This window comes from Entamoeba invadens (genome assembly GCF_000330505.1).
Source record: "Entamoeba invadens IP1 unplaced genomic scaffold scaff_1105074725099, whole genome shotgun sequence".
Classification (NCBI taxonomy): Eukaryota; Evosea; order Mastigamoebida; family Endamoebidae; genus Entamoeba; species Entamoeba invadens.
In genome coordinates, this window is record NW_004191622.1 from 312,147 (window position 1) to 320,818 (window position 8,672).

Here is an 8,672-nt window from a genome sequence, read left to right on the forward strand (position 1 = left end):
AACAATTTATATAAAAATATTTCAAAAAATTTTTTCAAAATACATTATTATAATGAAATAACTTTTAACTATATTTTATATTATATATTAAATATAAATAAACTAATAATGATACTATTATACTCAAAACTACAAGAATTAATAAATTGTATTAAAATATTAGTTTTGATTTTGGATTCAAACTAATAATAGTTTAAAACAAATTCTATAAACATGGTTAAATGGTATTATATTTTTAATATAAAAACATTAAAAAGTTAAATGGCAAAATACCGCATTTTAACCAAAAGTTTAAAATTAAATTATATAACAATAGTAAATTGCTCAAATTTATAACATATTGCTATACGGCAAATACCAACAAAAACCACTCAAAAATACAAGTCATGTTACTTATTTTGAACAACATGTAATAATAACAATTGTCTGTCTATATTTACCATCCACACCTTTACACCCTATCCACACTTAACTATGCCTTAGATTTTTATGACAAATCATGAAACAATTTATATAAAAATATTTCAAAAAATTTTTTTCAAAATACATTATTATAATGAAATAACTTTTAACTATTATTTTATATTATTATATTAAATATAAATAAACTAATAATGATACTATTATACTCAAAACTACAAGAATTAATAAATTGTATTAAAATATTAGTTTTGATTTTGGATTCAAACTAATAATAGTTTAAAACAAATTCTATAAACATGGTTAAATGGTATTATATTTTTAATATAAAAACATTAAAAAGTTAAATGGCAAAATACCGCATTTTAACCAAAAGTTTAAAATTAAATTATATAACAATAGTAAATTGCTCAAATTTATAACATATTGCTATACGGCAAATACCAACAAAAACCACTCAAAAATACAAGTCATGTTACTTATTTTGAACAACATGTAATAATAACAATTGTCTGTCTATATTTACCATCCACACCTTTTCAACCTATCCACAGTAAACTATGCCATTGTATTTATGACAAATTATATGTTATTTTTCAAATTATTCAATTTCAATAATTTTTTCGATTACATATAGTTTATACAATTAGTTAAATAAACTAAAGTTAATTAATTAAAAACTTTAGTCTTAAAAATTTTAACAAAATTGTTTTTTTTTGCGGCAAATTCATTTAAATGGTAAAAGTAAAAGATGACTTTGACTAAAAATAAAATTTGTTTTTTCTGTTTTAACTTTCAAAAAAATCTGTTTTTTATGAATTGGGTACAAAAAATCCATTTTTTTGTAAACTCTTAGGCAAATTTTATATCAATTACAACAAAAATGTGTAAGATTTTCAAAGCCATCCACATAAAAATGGTCTATCACGTTAACACTCTTAAGATGGTTTTATTATAATTTATTTTAATTGATTATTAATTAAATTTTTTGATGCTTTATTTGACTAAATATAAATTCCAAATTCCAAAATGAGTTTGTTTTCATTGTCAATTGATAATTCTTTTTGCACAATTGTATTTAATTTAAACATAAATAATTCTAACAAACGGGCTTTTTAAAGAATTTTTAATTTGTGATGGCATTTAATAAAATTAAGTTGTCCCTCTTAAATAGAGTGTTTTTCATAAAAAAATAACACCATTTTGTTGTGGATTATAAAATAATTTATTAATAACAGTAATGTTTTACTTAATTTTTGAAGAGAAAATGAATTAATAACAATAGTTACATTACCATAATAAATAGTTTGTTGAATTAAGACTAAAATAAAATTTATATATTAAAAACTAAGTTTATTTTAAGTGTTAAAAACAATCTTTGTTTTGTGTATTAAATATTAACTTTGTGTTTCAAAAAATATGTTTTTCATTTTGATAAAAATATAAACAATATTTGCTTCTTGTTTTTTTGATCAAAATATTTATTTTATTTTACATTGAAAAAAATCCATTTTAAAAATATAAAATGAAACAAACCAAAAATACAATGAAAAAACACAATATAAATAGATGGTCTGTAAAAATATTTGTCAAAAATTAACAGTTGAAATAATTATGTTTCTTGGAGAAACGTTTTCAGTTTTTCCACGAGGAGAGGAAGGGAAGAAAACCCAGATATGAAGCGAAAACGAAGGACTAAACATATAGCAGGAGTGACCTAGAAAAGGCTAGAGTTAAACTGTTGGGACCCGAAAGATGTTGAACTATGCTTGTGGTGTTTAAAGCCAAAGGAAACTTTGGTGGAAGGACTTGGGAGTGTTAACGTGCAAATTACTTGCAATATATGAGTATAGGGGCGAAAGACTAATCGAACTATCTAGTAGCTGGTTCCACCTGAATATTCCCTTAGGAAGGTTGAAGTGAGAAAGTAGTGACGATTGGTAAAGATAATGATTGCACACGATGGACAGTTTGATTTTTCAACAATTTAACAAACTATGAATAGTCGAGAGATTCAAAAATATACTAATTTATTAGGAGTGAGCATATGGGACTTCAAATCGGCCAAGTCTGGTAAGCAAAACTGGCGATGCGGGTTAAACCGAACATACAGATAAAGTATCCAAGGCTTACATGAGGAGAACTATAAAAGGGTTCATTCACATTGAATCCAGGTTGATGGCCATGGAAGTTGGAAATCGCTAAGGAGTGTGTAACAACTCACTTATCGAATGGATAAGCCCTGAAAATGGAAGGTATTATAATGAGAGAGAGAGAGTGATGCTGTATCCTTGTGGAGGCTGAGGCACACGAGGAGTAAGGAAATGCATGGTGTCAAGAATAAGTGAGTGATAAAGGTAGAGAAGTAATTTCCATTGAAACAGACTTGAGTACAGATCTTGGTGGAAGTAGCAAATACTTAGAAGAGGAAAAAATATCTAAGGACTGAAGAGGAGAAAGGTTCCTAGACAACATTAATTGGAATAGGGTGAATCAATTCTCAAAGACAAACGGGGAAATGCAAGAATGAACTCATACACAAAACTTACAAAACAACCATACCCAATGAATATATAAACTTGTATCACGAAGCTAAATCATTTTTAATGTATTAGTTTATTATTTAATTGTTTATATTTATAATAGTATAATTTATTTAATTCAATTAATATAGTAAAAGTGTTAGAATTTTTTTATAAAATATATAGTTTCAATTTTAGTAAATTTTACTAAAAACCAAACTATATAAATTAATGTTTTTGTATTTTTTTGTCAAATTGGTTTGTTGCAATCAAAAAAATCAAAACAGTTCAAATCTATACAAAATTGATGTTAAAAAAGACTGAATTAATTCAACTCACGAACGTTTTTAATTTTTTGGCGTGAAAAAAATATGATTGTTAACTTTGTTTTGTTTCATGGCAAAGTTGATTTTGTTATAATTTGTGTTGTGTGTATCACGTTTTGACAATTATTATTGTAAATTTTGAACCTCTTTTGATTTATTTGTCATCGTTGGATGGTTTTAATTTGTTGTGATTTGTTATATTTGGGTTGTTTTTAAAAGGTCTTTAATATTAATTCTATTTTTGAAATTCAAATGGTATTTTAAAAAATTGTCATTACAAAAATATGTTAATGTTTTAGAAATTTTGTTTTTCAAATTGTTATTCTTTTTGTATTTGTATTTATGTTATTGAAATGTTATCGACCCGATAAATGATGTATTTATTACCTATCATTTTTGGGTAAATAAACTATATTTCAATATGTGTGTCTTTTAACTATTTTTATTGATATTTTAATATATAGTTTTAGTTGATTATTATTATTGAGACTAAATAATTATTTTGTCCTAAAACTGCTTTTGATTATTGAATTATTTAAAATAAAATGCCCGATTTTGTAGACATAGCTATCCTAATATTTAAATGTTCATTACACATTAATAATAAATATATAATTATTTAAACTATAAGTTTATAGTTATAAATATAAATCATGTACTAAACAATTTAATTAATTATTAATACATTGTTTAGATTTGTATAGTTTAAAACAATAGTATTGATATTATTTGTTATATAGTATTTTTAATAATTAACAAATATTTTCGAGTTTTTGAGTTTGATTATTATTATTTAATATAGTTTTTAAATATAAATATTTAGTTAGTAACGTTAAATATAAATATGAAAATAAACCTTTCTCTATTATTATTAATTTTTTAATAGCATTTTTAATTATTAATTAATGGCTTTTTGGCTTTGTTTTAAGTTGAATAGGTTTATTTTATTACATATTATTAATAAAAATACAATTATTTAATAGATTGTTATTTCATTATTATTTGTGTTATTAAAATGTTATTTGTAACTATCGTTTTGATATGTAAAACAGTGCTGCATTTGTCACAATTTTTGTGTTAATTATGGCAATAACAGCAGTAATAAAATATAAACCGATATTTAAGAATTGAATTGGCTTGTTTTCCCATTAATTGGCTTAGTATTGATTCAAAAACTATCTGTTTCTAAGTTTTTTCATTTACAAAAGTCGGCTTTAAGCTCGCCGCTAGATCTAAAAGAACTAAATGAACATAAATTCAAGCCCACTTTGGTGACGTGGCAAATAACAAAAAAAAACACTTTTGTCACGTGATAGACCCTGTTTGCAACCAAATTATTTGGTTGGGGAGAATTAAACAATGTAATAGGATTAGATTATTATGGGTTATACGATGAATGGACGATATATGAATACAAATATTTGGAGATTTTTACGTTCAATTCTAATTGTTGTACAAACCAAGAAAAGGGCTACAATGATACTCACCTTACTGAAAATTATAGATCAGTTGATCGATACTGGAAATTTTCTGGAATTATTAACATGAAACACATATTTTTTATGACTCGACCTGAACAAGAGAGAACAACAATTTTTGAAGATGATAGACCAGAAGGACTTGCTATCACATTTGGGTGTTTTGATGGAAGCACTGGGTGCAGACAAACACAAACATCAAGAACAGAAGTTATTGTTAAAAATAAAGGAGTTGTATTACATTCAAAAATAAATGAAGAGTGGATTATAACAATTTCAAGAGATAAAAACCAAGATACAATTCCACTTATCTATATAGATGGAGAAGTGCAACAAACAGTATCAATAAATTTATCATCTTTTAATCGAGTAGTTGATACTCCTGCAATGTATTTACTTTCTGGTATACTTATGAATGAACATGTTAATGTTTTGATATTTGACTATCCACATGAAATTAAGTCGGCATGTACACGTGGAAACTTTTCAAGAATGAAGCTTGTTTCAAATACAGGAACAGGATATGGTCCATCGTATAATTGTCATTGCAATCCTGATATCCTAAAACCTTTTGATGAATTTGATTACCCAGATTGTAAACACAACAGCACATTCTTTGACTTAAATCTTGTTGACTTCGATTTTTATCTGTTTAAACAGGCCAGTTGGGCAACAATCACTATTGGCGAACTTCGAAAGCTAACACTTCACTCGACTTTAAATTGACTACATTTTACTACATTGACTATCACACCGATTGTTTTGACATTTGGTGTTTATGTGAAAATTGACAAACTAATATTTGTAGAAAAAGATTTGCGTTTCGAAATGAGTGCGTCAATAGATTCCATTGAATATACAAATCAAGAGTTGGTAGAAAATGAACTTTTTGTGTTAAAAAGGAATTTCACACAAACAACAACTCTTTTGTGAAACAAGGAAATAAAGTCTTTTACATTCAAAACCCGTGCAATAGAGTTCCTTGTTCAGGAGATAATTGCATTGAAGTCAATGGGTGTTATTTCCGTTTTATTTATAGTTGCGACGATGAGCGGTCGTGTCCAAATGGCATGTTCTATGATGGAAATTCTTGTATTAATTGCACAACAAATGACCCCAATTGTATTTTTTGCAATGAATTTTACTGTTTAGATTGTAATGATAATTTTCGTCTTGATTCTGGACAATGCACAAAATGTCCAAAAAATTGTAAAAAATGTTCAGAAAATATGTGTATCAAATGCGATCAGGGTTATTACTATGAGAAAAAGCAGTGTGTTGAATGTTCTGCAGGGTGTAAAAATTGTATAAAAAATTCATGCAAGGAATGTGAAAAGAATTTTTATTTGAATAATGGAACTTGTCTTGATTGCAAAATTTATTCCTCCAATTGTATAGAGTGTGATGATAGACAATGTAAAACGTGTCAAATTGGTTATTTTCTTGATCAAACTGGCATTTGCCAATCGTGTTTTAACATTAATCCAAATTGTAACATGTGTAATGAATATTCATTTTTCTATGATGGAAAATGTGTCGAATGTTTTGACTTATTTCCATCTTGTTCAACTTGTGATTCAACTCATTGTACTTCATGTAATAACGGTTATTTCCTTGAAAAAACTGATTGCATTGAATGTTTAAAAAAATACGAAAATTGTGCATTGTGCGACGAAACTTATTGTGACAGTTGCGTTGATGGATTTTTTATGTACAAAGAGCAATGTATTGGGTGTGATGCAAACGTTCCAAACTGCATAACTTGTAACTTTACACATTATACATCCAAAAAAGAAAGCAAGAAATGTGGAGTTTGTAATTCCTTCTCTGGCCAATTTCTGAGTAATATCAACAAATCCGGCCGACCATTAAAACCGTTAATCACAGAAGTGTTATAGTTATAAGGCGATTGATAGGTCATACCAATTGATTTGAAAAGCAAAGAAAAAGATTGACAAACGGTATTTCTTTGAGAATGTCAAATGGTAAAAATTAATAATAAATATACTATGTATTTATGGTTTTTAATTAGCAATGGTCGATACTATATATTATAATATAAAAAACTGATATAGTAAATTTCCTTCTTGTATTTTTGGAATATCCTTAATTAGAATTCAGACTTTAAGTGAAAATTGGTTTAAATTCAACAAAAAGCACAGATTCAAAAACAAAAGTTATTTTTCGAAAATTGATTGGCCATTTGTGCTACAAAAAGACTTTTTTTTCCTTTATTCAAAATATTATTGATTAAAATTAAAAAACTATATGTATAGTTGGTTTTAACTATTGTTAATTAAAAATTCAATTTTACATTTATTACTTACTTTATAATTAATTTAAAACTATTATTTTACTTATTTAATTATATTTATTTACCAATAATGAAACAAATGAACGAACAATACAATCAATCAAAATATCCAAGCGACTCTCTCCTTCTCTTCTTCTACACATTTCTTATTTTTTGTATATTATTTATAATATATAAATATTATAAATAAAAGCGCTCATACCTCTATAATATGTTGTCTGGACTGTTATATCATGCCGTATAAGCGCTATTAATTTATTTAATTATTTTTTTATTTATACAGTCCATTTTTATTTAAACAACAAAGAGTGACTCTTTTATCAGCATAAAAAAGTCACGATGGCAATGGCTATTTTCGAGTGGATATATTTTAATCAATTGTATTGGTTGCCGACTCTGTTCAGCCGGCGTTCCGTTGAATGATTACATTCTATGTGGTTAATACTTTAAATGTTAAAATAAATAGAAACAACCAATGTGCTGATGATTACAACGATTTTTAACCAAATGGGGAAGGGCGCTTAATCTACTTGTTGAAAATAGAAGAATATATTTGTTTTTGTCAATTCTGTTAGATATTTAAAAATAACGCCTCTGTTGTTATTGTATTTTTAGCCATAGTTTCAATAAGTTTGAGAAATAATATATTAATTGTCAATTTTTCAACGGAAAGAGAGTATTTTTTCATTTTTGTTATTTTTTCTTTTACCACAATGTTGTTAGTATATGTTGCGTAATTGGTGTGATTTAATTCTGTGATTGTTGTATAAGATAAACATACAGAGTAATACAAGCAATGAAATGTAAGCTTGTATATTTTAGACATGCCCATTTGGTTAAACACGACATATTTCTCGAGAGACAATGATAATGTTACTACAGTTAGCCATTTTTCAATCATTGTGTTTAATTATTTAATTCTTGCTTTATATACTGTTTATTCTTTCTATTTTTGATTTTCCCATTTTTTATTTATAAATAACACCATTAATCTATTAATACAATGTTGAAATAATGCAAATTGGATCTTTGAATGCTTTATTTTACTTCTTTCGAGGTTTTATTATTTATTTGATGCAATTTACTTGTTTGAAACGACATTATTTCAAAATTTCATTTAATAATTATCAAATAAGAATTGTGTCGTATATGCTATTATTTATAAAATAATCGAAACAACGCCATTGTGTCTCTTTTTGTTATCCAATCGTTTGTATTGTATTTTTATTTGAATAATGAAATCAAAGTATTTCAAAAATATAAATAAAAGTCATATTTTACAAAAAATATAAATACTTTTTTATTTTTGAAATAAAACAATTTTTGTTTTTTACAGTTCTATTTTAATGTTTACATTGTTGTCATCGTTGCAATTGAGTGTTTTATTTCATTGTTTTAAAACATCTATAAAAATTATTATCATTAACTATTTAAATTTATTTCTTTTTTTTAAATAATCAAATTCTATTTTTAAATTTAAAAGTAACTGTTATTCAAAAAGTCAAAACAAAAAAGTGTCTATCAAAAAACGAAATAATAGTGTTCATATAATTCCAACTTTTTCATCAAGCTAAAAAAGCATATTTAAACAATTTTGACAAAATTATAATTT